Below are 22,093 nucleotides of genomic sequence, written 5' to 3' on the forward strand. Positions count from 1 at the left end.
CGTCAATACTGTACCCCCAAGTCAGCCCTGACAAAAACAACAAATTGAAACCAAACATGGGCATTTATTATTAAAACTAGTGCTCAAATCAGTCTCAACCTTTTGCCTAGATATTCTAGATCGAATCTTTCTAAAGTTTCTAGGTGAAGGTCGTCAGTCATAGTACTATCTAAACTTCAATCAGCTGCGATGTAACTCCGTTCTCAACGTGTTTGTATTAAATAATAAATATTTGTATGTTTGTCTTGTAAATATTTAGTCTGTCTGGATGTTCGTGTGTATTGTTTTTATTCATAGTTATAATATTGTCAATTTAACGAAACTTGTCGTGTCGTGCATTAGTGTAAAAATCGTAAGTTTTATTCAGGCAATACCTAAAGTGCTCCTGTTCTCTGCTTAGCCTATTTCCAAACTATGTCGGATTGTTTTTTTAATCGGATTCAATTGGCTATCTTGTTGTAAATAGGAAGACACTGGTTATCTGACTTTTACAATCGGGTGGTTTCGAATATCTGTATCCGCTGATACTGCAAATACCTGAATCGATTACAACCCTGATCACCAACTTATTTTACACTTAGACGTTATGTATCTCATAGTAAGACAGGTTGTCAACATTTTAATGACTTTCCGAAGAACCAAAAATATCAGTATAATTAATTCCTAATGATACATTGTTAAGTATTCTTCAAAGAGCATCAGTGTGGGAATAAGTTCAACTATCAAAATAAGACCATTTCGATGGCGTTAAGAGTTGACAGCTTGCATGCACGCATGACGCATGCCCCAAGCGTTCATCTGAAAGCTGTAGGGCTACTTAGGATACACTAATTGACGCACATGTATCAAATAAAGTTTATTGGTTGACGATATGCATGTCTAAGCTTAATAAAAAGCCCATTTTACCGCCGCAAAAATAGGTGAGCTATATTTTTTGACGGGTCTATCTGTGGCATCATGGCTCCCGAAAGGATTGAGCGATTACGATTTCGTTTGTTTTGCAATGAAGGCGAATTATGTGCGAGTGATCTTAGACAAGTTGTGGGTGAAAGTTTCTACCGTAGGGGTTTTTAAATTCATCAATTTTGTCTCTAAATTATACAGCGAGGGTTTGCACCACGTGGGTATTGCACAATCTTATCTTCGTCGTAATACGGTGTACTTTTTATGTTCGGACGTGGATGAAAGATGACAGCTATTCTAAATTGGTAAGAGTGTTTATTTTATAGGTTGTTCGCCTCTTTGCCAACACACAAGTAGATACTCATGCAAAAATATATCTAAGGGCATACAATAGAACAAAAATCTATCTTGCTTACCCAGAAGAAAGCACTTCTAAACGACGGCGCCACAATTTGCTTAGTCTCAAACACTCCTTGCATATTATAACCATCTTTTGATCCCAAAAGCGAAACAAATATTTGATCAAACGTTTGCCCAAATGCTGGCAGAGCGCCAAAGATGAACTCATAGCTGTAAGGGAGCCTCCGAGTGAGTCAGCGCCACGTGAAATTCTGTATATCTGTCATCTAGTGGCAGAATACTGGTTTATCATATCTGAGTACACTGGCATCATTAATAATTATAGAAAGAGAGGATGACGTCTCAAATGTTATTGGGATGAGGATTGTGCTGGCTGATGGTAATAATTGGGTGTCGAAGTCCAATGGACGGTATTGAATTTGAAAATTCTGGCTTTCTTTTAGGTCTCAGGGTCTATTCTGTGCTAGAGGTAGATTGTTAAATGGTTGGATGGAAAGAAATATAATATTATAAATATAATATTTCAAAGTAAAACTTTCTGCTAGCTCCTTTTTTTGGCTATTCTGTCATTGCCTGTGTAATCTGTTTAAATACATGTATAACAAGCAGTTGCCGAGATTATTCTTAGTATATAAGGTGTCTGATCCTTAAGCAAGTGTTACTAAAATTGGTCCAGGAGTTTCAGCGTGATAACGTACCAAATATACCTACACCTTTACCTTTCAAACTTGGTCTTTATCATCTCCCGTAGAATCCCCAGTATGGTCAGAAAAAGTAATTTAACTATCTTTTCACAAAATTTTATTTAACTTCATTCAACAACACTAGCACAGCTTCTCAGGGCCAGATTCGATGTTTTGTTATTTTTTTTCTATTCTAACATTACGTAAACTACGAACGGACAGCTGTTTGACATCAAAACAATTATTATTCAAGTATTCATAGATATTACTACTGCCAATTTCACCTTATGTCCGGACTTAAGACATAATAAATAATAATAAAAAAAAATAATCCACTTTTAAACATGAAAATATAGTAATCAAATCAAATAAACATATAAAAAAACAAAAAAATAATAGACATGAAGTCTTATAACATTATTCATGTACGGGAATTACCTATAAGCTATCATGTTCAGGATGCTGTTGGTGCTGGCGGTACTCTGCTGACCATTGAAGCGATGCGTTTTCGCATTATCGCGCTAAAACCGTCAACATGCGCGTCCGCGAACATGCCGGAGGCACTACAATAACGCGGCAACCCAACAGCATCCTGAACGCATTATTATACTGGATCCGAAGGGATTCGTACGATCTTCGAGTATATGTAATCCATAGGCTGCACGTGTAGAATGTTGTGCAATACGCTCTAAACAAGGTTGTTTTAGCACCAGTGGAGCAACGTACAAACCTACGAGATACCATATTAGCTCTTACCGATAAAGCCCTTCGTTCCCGTTCCATGTCCATGTCGTCACGTAAATCTGAGGCAACCACATGACCTAGGTATTTAAAACTATCTACTCTTTCTAAGGAGGTTCCATTTATTTTTAGCGGGGGAATATTGGTGGGATATTTAGTTCCGGATTTAAAGACCATAACCTGGCTCTTTTTTTCATTATATTTAAGTCCATGGGTTTGTGCATACCCCTCACATAAACAAAGCAGCCTCCTTAGACCACAGACTGAGGCGCTCAACAGCACCATATCGTCAGCATAGCTGAGATTATTGACGCATACGTCATCAATATGGCATCCGACATGTTCGTTGCTGAGCGTGACAATCAGTGCATTAATATATAAATTAAAGAGTACAGGAGAGGTCAACCCTCCCTGCCTCACACCACACTCCATTTTATACGAATCAGACAGTTGCCCTGCCACCTTACATTGTTGACCTGGTTTCCATACCTAAAGATATTTATGACTTCTGAGGCGTATTCTCCTTTTAACTTTTCCAGAGTATTCTAGAACCAGTCAAAACTTAGAAAGGTCTAAAAAACAGCATATATTGGCGTTCCCCGATCTGTATAATATCTGACAGTTTGCTTGAGACACATAATTGCACATTCGGTTGAGAGTTTGGGCCTAAACCCAAACTGATTGTCATGTATTTGAAGATGTTTATTTAACTGTATCTCAAGCAATCTATCAAGTACAAAACATAAATAATACAAAACATATCAAGTACAATACAAAAGTATAAAACACAGCGCTACGCTTTTTTTGTCTCAAGCTATTTTAAACTCAATGCCTTGAGATTCAAAGTCTTTAATTGCATGTGTTGTTCTGAATAGTATGTATATTCCAAGAATGTGCTGTGATAAGTTCCTTGTGACTAAATAAGGTCGGAAGAGGTCCTATTTTAGATTGTTTGTGACAGAGGTCCGAACACAGACGAGAAATATACTGTTTTATAAAATGGTCACGGATAGAATTATCGACTGCTAATTGATTTAAGGAACATTCATTATTGTATGACGTTGTTTAACTGATCGTGTAGGCTAAAAACCCTTACCGCGATTGGTCTTTGGATGGGTGACCATTAATAAAACGTACCAACTTACCAGTATAGCAACCTTAGAAAAAACAGTAGCAGTTGTACAGTTTTTATTTTAGTTCTATCTACCATAACGGTACAAAAATATGGGTTTTTACCATACGGTCGGTCCAGAGTGATGTCGAATCATTTGATTGGCGATGACTCATGATCAGCTAATCACGTCTAATACAAATACTTCCCGTTTCCGTCGATTCTGATTAACCTATGACTAATCTAATAACCATCGTATTATTGAGTTTCAGGCGGTTTTTCTCTTGATAATTAACTGGAATCATTATCCCTATTTAGAGGTGGGGTTGAACCCGCGTAGGACGCATTTTTGTGATCCACGAAAGCTTGTCCTGAGTCTGGGTGTCAGACACAAGGATAAAATCCCCTAGTGCTTATGAAAAAATATTAGCTTCTATATCAGAGCTGGCAGAATTGTGAAAGCAGGACGCAGCATAGTATTTCTTCTCTCGCTTTTACAAGTCTCGTTTGAAAAGCTTACATCACAGGCCAGTGTTAAAATGTATCTTACATGGTCTCGTATCACGACAACGTGCAAACTTAAATAGTACATAAATGTAGCTCTTATCGGTGACCTGACCTTATCCTATATAGTATGACTAATGTATTAAACTAGTCGTTCAATGTTCGCTTGTTTTTATCATTTGTTAATATTCAAAGCAACTGTTTTCGAAAGAGGTCGTGCAGGATGGAGGTTTTTAAGAGTTTTTTCTTATAGTGGGCTAGGTAAAATTGCTTTGTGTAATTGGGCTACGCTGGGATAGATAATTAAAGTACCATAGGTTGATGTAGTTAGAATTGGCCTGGGGTCTTCGCCGATGACAGCAGTTTGCACGCTTAGACTCGGGTGAAAGGAATGAAGAAGCACTTTGGTGGGTTACACATGTTTTGTGGACAAATCTATCAAAGCTGTACCCCTAGCTCTGGCGACTTCACCTGACAATAATAGGCGGAAAAAGCAAAAAGACAACAGTACTTGTAGCTTAGCGTAAATACGATGACTGTCTGTATTTTATGTAACCGCAAAACATAGTGTTTTATTTTAGCATTTAAAATGTTTGTCTTGTTTTTTCCTTGTAACTAAAGTCGTTTTGGCATTGACCTAGAAGCGGTTCGTTTGAAACGCTTTTAAGGTGAAATAATACACGAATGACGTCAGGGGCTTGTAATCAGAACGTTTACTCATTATTGTTTAAGGTCAACTCCTGTTTAGTTGAACCAGAAAGATGTCTGGTTTTTTTTTCCTAGCCTACTGCGTCCCACTGCTGGGCAAAGGCCTCCCACAAATCCTTCCACGACTCTCTTTTCTGGGCCACATGGAACCAGCCTGTTTGGTAAACGTTGAGGTCCACTTTGTCAGGATATGAGGCTGAATTCTATGTAAAAAGCTTTGATCAACGATGATAGTTAAAATATTTTTAATCACCAAGTGTTACATTTATTTCTTTGGTGTTGGTGGCATCTCGTGATTAAGAACACAAGCTGGCTCCGGCTACACGTAGGCCGTCACGAAAGTTGTCGTATATGCAGTTATAGATAAGCTCTGTGTTCTGCATTTTCCTAAGGTACTATCCATTAGCAAGGCTTGTTTGGGAAGCTTTTACCTATTCAAAATAGTTGTTATAAAATCCTGAGGTAATGTAGAATTGTTTTCATGATGTCATCTCAATTCCCTGAATTCGGATGAACGTGTTACAGTTGAAAACATTGCACCACTGTTTTATTTTAATGAGGGCATGGTCACCGACTAATTTAGTAATCATATAATGCTTGATATAAACTTTCCAACTTCCACTTAGTGAAAACGTTGAGTATGGATGAAAATGGCAATGGGAAATTGTCCGGTAGAACCTGATACTGTCAAGGAAATTAGGACATTAGGATTTATTTTTAGGACAAGCCTTCGTGGATCTCATAAGCACTTACCCTACGCAGGGAGCGCGATGCGTCCGCGCATAGCGGGATTGGTGTTTATTTGGTGAGCTCTATCACTCGGTTATTTATTTAGTCTTCTTTTATTTATTGTATTTTCTCAAATTACTCCAGTCTTATCGCATACTGCCGATACTGCGAATGTAATATACTTAAATCGTCCACCTATCTATTTATCTGACCTCTAAGATTTGGCAAGGTTATCAATTGCACCGAGATTACACATTTACACTGACCAGTTGGACCTCCTTAAGTCCACAACTGCAACAATCTCAACTTTAAAAAATTATACAAAGATCTATAATTACCTACTTCAAATGAAAAAACAAAACACTCCCATCGTATTTCTGCTCGCAGTAGTAACGAACACATTTAGCATACGTCACGGTCATTCATAACGCGGTGACGTCATCAATCGAGTCAGACTCGCGAGAATTGGATCGCGTCAGACCTGTTTATAGCGGACTGGTATTCCTTGATGAGGCAGACGTGTGATGCTCTTGTGTTTTATTTAGTTCATGATTGGAAATTCTGGGATGTTATAGTTTGGGATGTGGTATTGCCAAACTGTACGAACCAGTGTGCTGATCAGTCTTTCTTTTCTGTATGAGTTAAAGTTAATCTTGTAAGGTGTTGCTAGGTGCTCGTGCAATTACTGTTTCGTTGTATTTCTAGGATTCGTTTTCTTCCTGGACTATCCTAAACTCCACTGATGAATATAGATGTGTATATTGTTCACAAAATGTTGATTTAAAGCGATTTAAAAAAGGGAGTTCCCAATTATTCGGTATCTCTCTTTTTTATGTTACTTCGGATTGATTTTATTGATTCTTTTTTCATTTAAACGTCAAATAGCTGTAATTTTATCTCATATCAAGTTCAGCTCAGTAGTGATTTGAAGATGGTCGTAAGTTTTTGTCCTTAAAAAACATTGATCCGAATTCAATCAATGTTAATAACGCCATGAATGAAAACATACACAATAGGGAAATACGCTACCTAAATCCAAAGAACAATGAATGAACCGTATACTACAAACTTTATCCTTATATTTGTAAGCCATTTTCCCGCTCCAAGCATTCTGTAATCGTTGAGTTGCGCAAGCGCTTACGACATCGTTGCGTTAATTCGTTGCCATTTTTGTTTCGTACTTATAAGGAGATTTCGAGTGTGTGACGTCATATATAATCTTTTTGCAATTATGTGGTGATGTGGCTGTGGAGCTTTTGAGGCTAACATAAAATTATTATAACGATAGCCAGATCATGGCTTATCTCCTGATTATAAATGATGTTGTCATGATCATTGCTGTTAGGTGTTTACAAATACGATTGAACAACTGCAAGGATGGCATAATATTGGTATGTTCTTTATTAATATCATCACTTAATTTAATTTTGGTAGATTCGATTTAGCATTCCAAGTGCTCTTAGATAGATAGTTTTTGTTAGGCATCAGCATTATACCATCAAAGACTGGTAGTCGAACCCACAACATTACCAAGACAGCCATGAATACAACCCACCATGTAATGGGGCTACACAGCCTATACCCACGGGTTTCATTCAACTTTCTCTGTTGCATAGCCCTGTGACCTTTATATGACGTGGGCAGTCTGCCCACTCTGCCCACTCCGATTTCGTTGTCATCTGGTGGTTATATTAATAATTGGCATCTAAAAGTTACTATCTTACATATAAAATTCCTATGTCACAATGTTAGTTACCATATTCCTCCAAAAAGCCTTGACCGATTTTAATAAAATTGAAATGCGTATATTTTGTTTAACAGCAAGGCGATTTTTTTCCAACTCAATTGATATGACTGAAGTCTTTTTCTTTATATAGCCTGTTTTAGATCCCACTGCGAGGAAAATGCCTCCCCCATTTCTCTTCCAGACCTCTTTCTGACCTCCAAGTGCGCTCCGCGTATTTAACAAAATATAAAATCTTAACTAAAACGTTTGCCTCTTGCATCTTATATCCTGTATACAAAACTGGAATCTAGTCCGTGCGACACTAGCGCCACGGTTTAACGCGGCTATTTCGGTAACTAGATGTTGCCACACCGCTGTAATGTGGGTTACCGGAACGTTTACGAGGCTGATAAACCCAGCGGCCAGCTTGCAGCTTCCCTGATGCAATTCGTCCTTAAATATGTGCTAATATTGAAGCAAGATTATGAGAAAATGGTGTGACACTAATTAAAGAAAGAATGCCAGTCAAGTGCCAGTCAAACACGCGATATTAAGGTTTATATACAAAAAGGCAAGAGCGAAAAATATTAGCCAAAAATAAATTGACAACCATTAAATGATGACCATATCAACCCTTACCTCTATGTTTATAAGCAAAGAAAATTCACCATTTGAGAAAATTTTAACAGTCCAGCTATCACGGTTCTTGAGGTACAACCTAGGGACGGATGAGGTATAGCAGTGCCTTAGTAACAGTTTTCCGTTTCTTTTAACTCCAGTTACAGAAAAAAAGACCATTTATTTAGGATATTAAAGAATATATGCAATCACACTACGATTGATAAGAGCAGAGCAGGTTTAGAATATGTTACAAAAACGGGAAAAGTAATTTCAAAAATTGTTTGTTTTAGCACACACTAAAACAATCAATTTTTGAAATTCCTGTCCCATATCTTTATAATTACGCGGCCGAGGTCACGGGCAACAGCTAGTAAGTTACATGTAGGCGGTTAGTAACAGTCCTTTCTATAGTTTCCCTACACCATATCGATACCTTTTATAACTTTACAAAGGACAATTATGGAGTTTCTTGCCCATTCAATACATAAATAACAGTTTTGAATGACAGCTATTGTTGGTTTGGGTGTCTTATGTTCTTGGTCGTTGCGTAATGCTTAAATGTTCATGTTATTAATATATATATATATAAAAGCTATGTTTGAAAACTGTTACCTAACTTTGAGAATTTTAGATTTTGATATATTAATTTACTTAAATATAGAAAAATTATCTAGTGAAATTAAATGAATAATAATGTTAATCGCCGATGTAGAAACATAGTTACACTGAAACTTTTGATAGTCAAATCCAGAATCGAAAAAAAAGGTGTTCAATATATGAATGCTTCACCTGTCTATCACATAAAGTATTTCACTTTAACATCACCTGCACTTACAACACGTGCTGCCATCTATTACCGCCTAGCAACAACTGCGGGTGGCACAACAAACAGAGCTGCTATTGTTGACACGTGCTGCGCCCGCGCATGCCGGCCGCGCACGCTCCGTTACTCAACATGTAACACGTGCTTATCAGATAGATGCAGTTACCTGGTTTGTTTTTTAGCCGACTATTCAAAAGAAGGGTAATGTTTAAACTTTGTTGGACCATATTAGTATTGAGGCATTGAGATCATTGGATGTCATTATAACAAATGTTAGTGGTTGTTGGAATCGTTATTATCCAAAATAAACTTCACAATTTAGTCCTAAATAAACAACTCAAAAATATTTGAAAACTGACTTGACTACAAAAACGGAAATATTTTAGAAAACTTTGACACGAGATTTGTGAATGAATGAACATAGTCTGCGTGTGTAAGTTCACACTCTTTTTGAGTCGAACATTATTTGATTATCTTTGGAACCTTAGCCGTCACTAAATGAATACAATTATGGTATAACAATATGATTTTTTGTTCAGTATAATAGGAATTCGCTTCATGTAATAACACAGATTTCAGCTGAATTAAGTTCTAAAGTACGTAAAACCTATTTTAAAATAGCTTAGACAAGAACACCCCCAAAGCATTTAATTAATAATTATATTATGACACTCAGGGCTAACAGCTTAGCTTTAATAAACAACACAGTGCAAACGACATGGCGTTTGTCAAAATCTATCCAAGTGTACAGTAATTTGTAGCATCGTGATGGCGCGTGCCTGCGCCGGCGCAGATGAGAGGCACGTGCGGAGCGGCGTACATTGAATTAGGACGCGATGGTAAACAAATAGGGTGATGGTCACTTTGGAGAGATTTGTTAGTTTGTTTTGACTGAATCAATTGATTTTTGACGGTGTTTTAATGTATTACATAATACATAGTCAAGCTAAGTTTGCTTGTTTGTTTGTTTTAACGTGCTTATCTCTGATTTGGTAAATGATTTTAGAGTTAGATAAAAATTGTCTGGACTTTAAAAGATACTGCGACCCCTGATTTTGTTTCGACATTTCTTCTCAGGGTAGTCAGATAGGAAATGTCGGCTCCAGTGTTCTCATGACATGTAAAAGTGATGAAATATCCTATTTGCAGAATAAATGATTTCATTTCAATTCATTTTCAAAAGAAAGCTCTAGGGTATAACAACGCTGTGAATAATAGGAGCAGAGCACTAATAAAATAGATGACAGAAATGGGAAGATAATGCGTGCACTCTTAAACTATTATTAGTGTTCATAGCCACGCGAACTAATAAATGACCAAACAGAATACTCAGAAGCCACGAATGAAAGTCGCTTTTAAGTGAGATGCTATATCTGTGACTGTACAACGGAATTTAGGAATAAATACCTAAAAGACTTTATGCACTAACGAGATAACCAAGACAAATACGTAAAATTGTATTTACTTAGTACATACCGGATACACACAGCCTCTCATTACAACTCTTTCATAAAAATTCTAGAAAATATGGTATAATCATTTACGAAAACTCATGTAAACCTGCGCTTTTATTCCTTACTAGCTGTTGCCCGCGACTTCGTCCACGTGGTTAGAAGATCTTGATCCGTTTTCGCAGCCCACGCAACGGAAGCCCTCAAAGATGAATAATTTTCCCTGTTTTTTCCACATTTTCCATTGTATCTTCGCTCCTTTTAGTCCCAGCGTGATGGTTAGCCTAAAACCTTCCTCGATAAATGGGCTATTCAACAAAGAATTTTTCAATTCGAACCATGTAGCTCCTGAGATTACCGCGTTCGAACAAACAAACTCTTCAGCTTTATATATTAGTATAGATTCGGACGTTTTGTTCTTTCATTTTCAACATAAACTATGTCTCAACCTAATACATTTAAATTGAATCATAAACCATAAGTCTAAACCCGGTAACACCGCACTCCGTCCACACGCCCTCGCCGCCCGGCGCCTTGCCCACGCGCCTCGTAATCCAGTAATGTGGGCCGTTCACGCCCGCCATCATATAATTAACACCTTCCTACATTTGGAGTATAGCACGAGGAATTGCCCAATATGTGAAGGAAGTTATTTTCAGTACTTTTGTTTGGTAATGAAGGTTTTCTAAATGTTTAGGTATGTATAACTGATATTTTTTTTTATATTTCTGCACAGGTACAAAATAGAATTGAATTTACACTTTAGTAGCTTAATCTATTTGAATTACGGTAAAACGGGGTGAATAGAGTTTCAAGGGGTGAATAGAGAATAGTGTTTTTAGGGGGTTACGTGTGTAATGAATTTATAATTATTTAACATGTTTTCAATAAATTTGTTATGTTAAATTATATTTATTTAAAAAAAAAAGTATTAGTTTGTTAAAAGAGGCAGAATGTCATTATTTCGTTAGTCTATGATGTTCGGTCGAGAAAAATGAGACTGGGCGGGAATTTTGAATAGAGAAGAAGAAGGGCATTCTGTTTGGACATCTCGTGGAAGGACATAAAAAGTTGTAATTTATGAATGTGAATAATATAACTGTTATTTCAAGTAAGCTGTTTTAATAATTTCCCGAATAGTAACACAAATATTGAGAGAATTCATTACACGTGAATATTTTCTTACATTAAAATGCTTAGACACAGTTACTTTATGAAATACATGTGAGTTTGCGTATAATCTTTATGTTTTGTCTAGTTAAACGTCCAAATTTTAATAAAAACTCTGTTTCTATCCACCCCAAAAATCCCTCTATGCACCCCGTTTTACGAGTATAGGTATTAAATGATGTCAGTCATTGGTAGAATTGTTGGTAAAGTGACTGGTGCTGATAGTCCGTCTGAAGTTAATGTTTTACCTCCAATTAATTGTTTGTACTTAATTTATTATTAAGTAGCTAACGGTCGAAACGTATAGAATATTCAAAATGTTTTTATGTCTATTGGGGTAAAAGGCGCTTCAGTCCATAACTGAACTGCTGCAGTCCTAATAGATCCCGATGATTACCTTTTATGTGGAAAATAGTAGATTTTTATCGATCTATAAGGTACTCCCACACGTTTGGACAATAGACTAGTGTTTTCTCTCAAAACGCAGAACTGCTTTGTTTAAGAGGCACAGTCATATGAATAGTGCACAACTTAAATTAGAATTCAATTTTTTTTAAGAAAAAATTATCTTCGCGGCATTCAAAAAAATTCAATCACAAGTACCATCAACAGTATATTTCGATATTAAAGACGTATTACTTATAATTTTAAATACTTGTACCAAACTAGTTTACTATCCGGTTCTACATTAATTTATAAGTTATTTTCCTCATATTGACGTGGATACCGCTTATAGTGACTCGGTGACATGTGCTCTCGTGAATTATGTCACCTCTGACCTGTTTCGAGTTAAGTAGGTCTCGAGATGCCAACTATAGCCTCAATTTAACTTCTCGTTGAATTTCCATTGAAGTAAATTGCTTTTCGTAGAACTTATTACTATTGCTTAAAAAAGAGACTCCCGTACTTAGGTTTTTTAATTATTTTGTCGCGAAAACATTCAAGTAACTATGGCAAGATGTGTAGGAAAAAATGTGTAAATGGTTAAAAAACTAGATCTTAATCAATCATCGCGTTTTATAACTCCGAGTCAGTATTTATAATTACTTTATGACCTTAATCGTAAGGTATTAAGGTACATGATCGTTACATTTTAAAGTTACGACGGCTGATTTCTTATTTTTATTATATGTTAATGTCAAACTGCTTAATGAAGTCCGAAATAAATCTAAGCAACGCATATTATAGGTTTACATGCAAAGAAAAGTTAAAGGAAGAGTATCGATCACCATCCCGTAGTTCTAGCTCCCTAAATGTAATCTAAATACTTTGAAAACCATCTAAACTCATACATAAACTCCCCAAACTACCGGTTTCACATGCCCGGCCATACCTAATACATGTACATGAGGTGTGCAATTTTCGCGAGCTGAGGACAAATCCCGGGGATGAGGACGAGCTCAGGTTATGTAAGAGGCTCCGCGGCGGCGGCAGACAGCAGCCAGACGGCGCCGGCCCGACTGGCGCCAAGAGCAAGACAGCTAGCCCCCTCTCTCTCCCCCACAGACTTTTGGCGCCCAACGCGGGGCCGTTACGGAATAACTTCTTAGGGGAAAACTGTTTTTATAGCGTTTTGATTTGTTTAAATTTATTGTTGTTTTTTTTCGATTGAAGAAAATTCTGTGATAAATTTGATGTAGTTTGCGACGGTTTTTAATTTATTGCTTTAGGGTAAGAGAAAGAGGGGGAACTATTTAGATAAGTTTGATTGAAAAGTTTTTATACAAACTCATCTCAACTGCTTATCTAATGGACCATTTACTAAATGCTGAATCTTCAATCGATTTTGAGTCTCCACATCAAGGTTTCAGTCAATTTGAACAGCAACATCAGATAGACATCCAAGAACCTAAAATAATTCAGTCGGTTTTCAGTATTCAGGTTTCAATCTCCCGCATAGCAACACAAATCAAAGCAAAGTACATCGATTAAAACACCCAATAAAGTATCGATCGTTATAATTTTTATTAGCACTTGATGTTTCTGATTTATGTGATCATAAACGTTGAATTATTTATTATGTATAACACTCGTATTACTAAGACGTAGATAGGAATGTGGATAATGGAAGCGCGGTATGTTAGGGGGTATGTTAGGGTTGGAGAGCTACTGCCTATTCGTAATGGGAAAGCTATGCCTAAGAATGGCTTAGGGATAGAACTTTTTATGACGTCACTATGGAGTTATTAGGCCTCATAATTTGGATGTAGAATGACTTTTTAACTGAGTATTCTAAATCTCGATTCTTGATTGTAATTATTTTTGGGTTATTCTGTCAAAAGCTTTCGTTTGCTAGTCGTTAAGTTGTGCTTACATGCTGTCAAAAATTCCCAGAAATGAGTCTAAGGATAATCAGAATTTAGGATTGGTCCAAAATAGACGTCTTGGAACATCCCAATGACAAATCTATCGATTTAGATGCAATTATACGTTTTAATAGGTATGATTTTAATCGCACCCTTTAATTATTCTTGTCTCTTTCTTTCGCAGGTAAACAGACTGAAATGTGAAGACTTGATTTGATTGGAACACGCCAAACGAGTGCCTTACAAACGACTTAGTGCCTAACCCTAGATACAGTAACGAACGAAACGAAGCGAAGACACGATATTACTGGTGAGTTAATATATTCCACATTTACCTACCTGCCTACCTATCTACCTACCCAAGTACTAAACTTCTGTTCTCAATATTCATTATCAGTCCTTTTAGTGTTAAAACGCAGTAATTACCATGACAACCAGAAAGAATTGTGTTCTTAATGTTAGATACCTTAAAACAGTTGTAATCTGAAGATATCTCAAAAATTATTATGTTTGAAAAAATATTTGCCCATGTGTTGATTTCTGATGATAGTTTAATTTTTCCTTGTAATGTATCGTAGAATCCTTTCCAAGTTAAAGTTTAAAAATAAAAGGTAAATTAACTTTGGCTCATGGTTTAAACTTTTTGCGGCATTCATTATGCCGATCTTCTTAAACTTATTACTTTCCACTAATCAATTACTCATTGTTTAGTGATTTTTCACCACTTGTTTACGATAAACAGTAAGAATAATCTTGATACTGCAAAACTATTAAACCTGTTTATTTATTTTCCAAAAAGCCTTCAAAGACTTTCCGTGTTTGAGACAGCCCCTCCGCTGTAAACCCCGACGCGTTGCCTATCCTGCACAGCAGGACACTTGTCATTGTAAGTGCAGGCGATTTTATAAATAACTATAAATCGATCTGGATTTCCTAAAAAAAGGTCGGGATACAAAAAACTAAGAGGAAATTTTTGGTTTCATGTCATTTGTGGTGTGTTGATGTGAGAAAAGGTTTTGGTTAATATTTTCACATTGATTTGCACAAAAAAAAATCGGTAGAATGCGAGTCCAATTCGTGACACTAAGATTTTCGTACAAATAGCCTAAAGAAATTGGTCACCGTTCTCATTGTTAATCTCAGTACCTCGTTGCTTACACCTTTATATTTATGATTTTTATAAAAGCAGCAACAGAAAAACATCTACTTATTACACTTTATGAGGAACAGCCTGGTGCCAGACAGACGGACTGACAGCTGTGTCTCAGTAATAGGGTTCCGTTTTACTCTTTGGGTTGAAAACTTTAAAAATAACTTACTTGTAGATATAATTTAATCTTTGTCTATTCCCAAAGCACCGATAGCATCTTACAATGATTTTTCTACCTAAGATCCGATTAAGTAAGTTCTGGTATGTCAATTAATAGCTAAATTATATTTCCTCACTTATTTAAAGTAAGCTTGTACAATGAATGACATAGCTAGATAGATAGTGTTCATATTGTACACGGAATGAGTTCAGGCTTTATTCCGTCACATCTTAGATTTCCTTATATAACTCCTTTCTAAAATTGAACACGCACAAACATCAAACCCGCACTTAGCGACGCAACACTCATCAAACCCTTGAGCGATAAGTACAAGAATAAACATTTGACGATCGGTAACATTCCTGCTTACCCTTTACATGTGCAATCATTCAGACAAACACTCATATCTTATGGATACAGGAAAGCAATTAAACAATAATACATATACTTCTACACACCGATAACCAACTAATATTATAAATGCGTTCAATATGTGGGCTTATGAAATACTAGCTTTTGCCCGCGACTTCGTTCGGGTGGACTTCAGGTTCGTCCCGTCTAGGATTCAGTCAGCGTTTGCAATGTAAGCGCAAAAAATGTGTTTTTTTACGACCTCACATTAGAAACCTCAAAAATTGTAGCCTATGTGTTATTCTGATGTATAAGCTATATTGTGGTAAAGTTTCATTCAAATCAATTCAGTAGTTTTTACGTGAAAGAGTAACAAACATCCATACATCCATACTTACAAACTTTCGCCTTTATAATAGTAGTAGGATTTTTCCATTCTTCCAAAAAATACTTAATAACGAACAAAACCAGTCGTTATTTTGCAACTGAGAACATCTACAGTTAAGGCAATCACTTATGATAGGAAAGCGAAATTCTCTTAGACAAATAGATAAAGACACTTTGACGCATGAGCTAAAAATAAAACAGGAATATACAGGTAGGGAATAATAGTCGATAATGAATTTAATGCGTGGGAAGCTAACTAATATTAGGTAGAGCGAAAATATACTTCTGTGTCTGATTTTAAAGAAGCTATAGTTATTAATACCAAACCTAGGAACAATAAAATATGTAGTGACTCAGATTATAATGAATTCAGAGTAAGGATAAAGGGTAGAAGCTAGCCGTCGCGTTGAAATCTTTCCCATACGACTGGCAGCTCGGTTATCAGTGCGTTTGGGATGGAGTTACAAGTCTAGATAAGTTTTTGATACGTTGTACAGTACATTCATTGCATTTGAAGTTGTCTGAGTATTAATAAAATAATTTAACCAAACACCAATTTATTTTATGGAACGTTTCCTTTGAATATTGCTCATAGATAATGCAATTACTATTGATACAAACAACATGCATAATCACATCAATATCTCGTATCAATTTGTTACATCAACAGCGTCGTGAACAGCGCCGCCGAAGCCAACCCTTCACGTCGCCACCCATTACTTCTGTACCGACGCACACTGCACTCCGCTACGTAAATATTCATAATTGTCCTTTATAACAACACGCTTTGGGGTTATATCTCGGTTCACTAACGATACACTCTCGCAATATCAATTTAAATCATCCGCCATCAGAAATAAGGGCGAATTTTAAACGCGAGAACCTGGTTTTTAAATTTCCTGTCAATCAACAGTCTTTTGTCAAGCAAAGTGGCCACAGGTGCATTGTTAAGTCAACCCCAATCGTAACATCGAGTCGTTGCTTACGAATTACATTCATCATCGAGGGCGGTATTAATGGTCAGAAAAAAAAGTGCTTTTATTAGTTGCAAGAGCACTAAATCTTGTAGTGACATGATAAGGAAATTAATAACTCCAGCGTCCCCAAAAAGCCATCCCATAGAAGACTTCGCCCCGATACGAATCAATAAACAAAATCACGAGCTCCGGAAATCCGAGCGAAGTCCGAGATGCATTTCCATCTTTCATCGTCTTTTCACCCTCCGAATATCATCCCTAAAGTTCGTTCCCCCATCGCTGTGGCGTGCGCGGGTGCGTGAGGGACGGCAGATCCGCAGGGCGCGTGCGCGGGTCAACCCCTCATGAGCTTCGGAGAACGTTGATAGTGGCAAGCGCGAGATCCTGGCGCGATGCCGGGCTCGCGGTACATTCCTCCGTGGACCGTCCGCGGAGGCGGTGGTCCCGCTCTCTCACCCCCGGCTACCAACCCTGCACTACTGCACAACACATCACAAGTGTTGGTGCACCGCTGGGAGCCACACTAGGCTCCGCACTTTGACAAAATCAGTCACTCTACAGCCCAAGCTTTGCCTAGTCTACTATCAAATCAATTCTCTCTCGTCTCCATTTAAGTAAAGTCTTCTAAAGCCAAGATTAACAATACACAAGCGGGCAGGGTGTGAGAGAGCGAGAAGGGAAAGTATTTTTCTAAAGTGGGAACGAGCCGACGAGATGGCACGCCGCTCCCGACCGAGGTAAGCACCACTTGTATGGGCCACGTGTTCAAACTTTTAGTTTGCAGTTTCAGGTGGTTGGCACTCGCCGCTGGCCGTTGTTCCGTCGAGCACAAAGCTTTTGTGTGCCTTTTGAGTTGATCCCAGAGATTCCTTATTCGTAGGATATTGTTTAATTCAGTTAAATAGACCAGGTATTGATTAGTTGTGTAATGTTTCGTGTGTCGAGTCAACTGGGTTTCGGTAGAGCTTTGCTTTGTACAGAATTGGGGTGTTTCGGATGGTTTCTGGTTTTACATATTTCACTGTATTTTGCTAAGAGTTGGTTCTGTTAGGATCGGTTTGTCTTTATTAGATATTTGTTTTTCTGTTTTGTACACTTCTTAAGGTTTCGTATGTTAGGTATTTATCGTTCTCTATTGTTGCTTTAAGTTCCCTTAATTTTGCAAGGTTCATTTAATGTGTATGTGTTTGTAAATTAATAATGTGTTACTTTCGCTTAGCCTTTGTTTTAACCGTTTAATTATCTATCTTCTTTTCTATCGTGTAACTTCATTCTATTTTTGATAATTCCATTTACAGTAAAGTTTTAAATAAAACCCAGTATCAATCAAATACTTAAATTCATAACCCTCTCAATTTTTGCAATTGCCTGCCTTATCATTTGCTCTCGATCGTAGCCCACAGATTCCCTTTGCAACGTGTAATTATCATCTGCATCCCGTTATTATACCTCGTTAGATCTTCATAAGTCCCATCCATCAGTTCCGTGTATGTACTTATTAATTTAACGATTCCCTTCTATTTAGCAGTAACCAAATGCACGTTGACTCGGCAGGGGTTATTAATAATTTTGTCTCTCTGTGTAATATCGTATCCTACGTTATAATTATTTTCAAAATCAGTCTTATCACCCTTTTGGCCACGTTTTTCGTGTTTAATGACAGTTTTATCAAGGTTATAAAATTACGCTTCTTAAACTTTCTTTCTACTTTTTTACGTAACTTTTTCTGTTACTTTCCGTGTAAGTTTCATAACAGGTTTCGGTAAGACGAAGTCGAAAACTTGACGTTTTTCCTTCAAACTTCTGTCCCATACTTTATCATCGGTCAGCGTTTCCTTATGTTTAATATTAGTATAGTTTTCATCAATAATAGTAGAATTACCTTTAAATTAACCTCTATTATATAATTCGTCAGCATTATCATCAGTTACATTGATTTCTTTAAAATAACTGTTGGTATATCTTATCTTATCTTTGTACTGTAATCAATCGATGTGTAAGTAAGGTGGAAGGTTCGAGTCATTCATTAGTTGTTCGCAAGCATCGTTAGAGTCAATTCGGTCGTCCCGGGCGGTCGCTCCCGCGGCGATGATTGGCTACTCACCTCGTTCATCAGGCCTGACAGATGAATGGGTATTAGCGAGACTTGTTTGTGGATTATTTTCGTGTACATTTAAATTGACTTATTTAGTTCGTTTAGGGTTCGGCTTTTAATGTGATCTTCTTTATGTTTGAGTTTTGTTATTTGGTTTGATTTTGTTATATTGTTTATGTCGTTCAGATCTTTAACGGTATAAAATTTTTATTTGATTATTGTTTTCTTGTATCTAAAACATTTTGTACATTAAGAAAGTCTGATTTTGTTAAGAAGGAAAAATATCTTTAGAAAAATAATTTTATTCGATTTTGTCCCTTTAGAGTTTCTCGCAAAAAAATACGTGTATTTCCTTTTTATGTGCTTTCAATCGGTAAACGTTTTAAAAATCGTACAAAAGAAATTGAACGATTTTTAAATAGGAAAGTACGTATCACAATAATTCATTGAAACATTTCACAAGACTCAGTATAATCTATGTTAGTTTTACTTTCATATATATAAAAATTTGCACATTCTTTCATAGCAATTTTAGCATCTTTACTTATCTCAACGCCTACGACATTGTCTGCAATATTCCCATGAAACAAACAATCTTCCCAATCATCCCCTAAGTATATTAAAATCACAACTGCGCTCACTCCATAATCCCCTAATTCGCTAATAGAAAAACAGAACTATCGGATTTCCCGCCCAACGCCGTGACGACTTCCTGTCGTGCCGGAAGTGCGATGGCGGACATGTCGCCATTTTTATCTTGTCTCAGACTATTTATGTTTGAGTTTCCTTCTTTTTTCGATGGATGTTTGCATGTCTTGAAGTTTTCTTATGTTTTATAGAATCTATTCTGTACAATGTTTCCATTTTTTCGCCACGTTTTATATTATTTATTTTATTGTAATGTAGTACATACATAGTTAAGTTATGAAGACCTCATACTTTTTTTAAGAGTGACGTAATTATTGCTTTCATCTTGATACATGTATCTTAATCCCATTGTATAAAATCTTATTAGGCATTGAATAGAAATTGATCAAAAATTATCATTCACCAAAAAATCCATAATTTCCATATAATTCCTTAAACCACACCCAGATAATCTTTAATCTGTCGGTTACGTAATTCAAGATCTCCCATCTCGCTTGCTTATTGGTTTGCTTAAGGAGTGAGGGGGACAGCGCACCCGGCCCGGGCGCCAGACGTGCCGGCGCCGGAGTCTATCGATTTAGGCTGGAGTGGGGGCACGCATGCGCACTCCCTTGTTTGTCCACATTACTCCAATACAATATTATTCCTTACATTACCTATTTTATCATCTTATAGTTTTATGTTATCTATAATTTTTGTTTGTGGACTATATTGTTTGTTAGGTTCTGATTAGAATTCTTTCTAAAGATCGGTATTTTAACATATCTTTTTGGTTTTAATAGTTTGAGGCTTGCTTCATTTTAATTTAATTAAAATGATCTTTCACTTCTGGTAATATTGCTCATTGCTAAAACTGTTTTAAGTCAGACTCTACAGTTAATACTAAAGGATCATTTCAATTCAATGTGTCCTAAGAATTCGATTCACCGTCTAGATCGTGATAATCAGAAGAAATAAATACTAAAGAGAAGTAGGAAAAACAAATGTCTTAAACAAATTCGGTGAAGCAGACAAAGCTTTTTTTTTCTTATGGCAATTTGCCGAGAGTTTCATTCAGTGTCGTTAGGTTATTAAAAAACAAATTCGACAGGCAATATTTTACTCCCAACTAAGCAAAGTCAATATGATATTACTATTTTTATCTAAGCTGTTGTTTGCTACTACTGGGCAAATACCTCGTCAAATTACAATATACACGGTTTTATTAAAATTTATTATTCATTTTTTTTAATACGTTACGTATTTTGTCGCAATAATTCTTGTGTGCGGTAGGTTTTATGTATCTAATTCCAGGATTTATCTAATTCTATTACGAACAATACATTCTAGTCTGTCTAGACTTGCCTCTCCCAACATATTACTTACTCCATCAAAATTAACCTTTACAAACATTGTCAGATTGTCAGATTATCTGACGCCATTGTCTGTGACAAAAGACGCTGTGACGCTACTTAGCCGGTAACCGTACACTATAATAGTTGGCATTGTGCTCTTGGTACCATTGTGGTACTGTTGGTGACGTAGTGACATGACGCACTCTTTGTTCGGGCGTCACTTTATCTATTGTTTGGTGTTGATTGTTGATATTATTTTGGAGTTGTGTTATTGTATTGAATTAGTTTTAGGATTTTGATTTTGTAGAGACGGTTCCTGTTATTAGTTACCTACTTAGTTCTCGGGTTTGAGTTTATGGATAGATGGAGTGATTTTTGGAGCCGCATAGCCAGTCATTAGATTTGTAATTAACATTTCCTCCTTAGATTGAAAACTTTTTAACTTGATTTGACATTCAATATGAGAATATGAACTTAGCACAAGCCTAAGCTTTACTTTCTTTCGTTTTCTACGCAAATGTTTCCCCGGCAAGGGGTCGAACCCGGTATACCGAGAAAGCGGTAGACATACTCGTGGTGGTTTACCCCATGAGGATATTCGTGCAAGATTTTAGTAATTCCTGCTACCTGTAGCTGTTAATATTCTAATCTTTCTTTTGCGATTTACTAATAACCACTTTCTTAGTTACGGGATCTCAATTCCATTTAATATCGTACTATAATATCTCATTCTTATTAAAATATTTTATTCGTTTACCGTATTGTAACTTTAAAAATCGTTAACTTCATAGACTTATTTAAAAAAACTCTTTATCAACAACTTTCTTATACGTTCAACTGCAATACAAAATACTTTTCTATGGACTCGTAACTCAGTTCTGTTGCGAAGTTCATTCATTCTCGGTTGCCTAGCAACGGTGACGCGACTCTCCGAACTTTAGCCCCACTAACTTTTAGTATGGTAGTAGTTAACTTGTAATATTTGGTGTTGGAACGTTCGACCGAGAAATGTGGTGTTATGTGATCAAGTTTGGCTTTCGGGACTGATTCTGGTGTTAATTTTGGGGTTCCGTTGTATCTTTTTTTAATTCTGTTATTTTTTATTTGGAATTGTATTTTGTTGCCTATCATTTATACATATTTAGATGGTTTCGA

At 36.5% G+C, this 22,093-nt stretch overlaps 1 protein-coding gene across 5 annotated transcripts in view; it reads left to right on the plus strand.

Moving 5' to 3' along the window:
* The window catches only part of LOC113499982 (talin-1), a 109,028-nt gene that overhangs the window by 8,881 nt on the left and 78,054 nt on the right, over positions 1–22,093 (plus strand). For all 5 annotated transcript variants that reach the window (XM_026880615.1, XM_026880616.1, XM_026880612.1 and 2 more), the window contains exon 2: positions 14,021–14,146. The gene's annotated coding sequence lies outside the window, so the exon portion shown is untranslated. The remainder of the gene's footprint in view (positions 1–14,020; positions 14,147–22,093) is intronic.

Source organism: Trichoplusia ni, chromosome 13 (assembly GCF_003590095.1).
Source record: "Trichoplusia ni isolate ovarian cell line Hi5 chromosome 13, tn1, whole genome shotgun sequence".
In the NCBI taxonomy this organism is placed as follows: domain Eukaryota; kingdom Metazoa; phylum Arthropoda; class Insecta; order Lepidoptera; family Noctuidae; genus Trichoplusia; species Trichoplusia ni.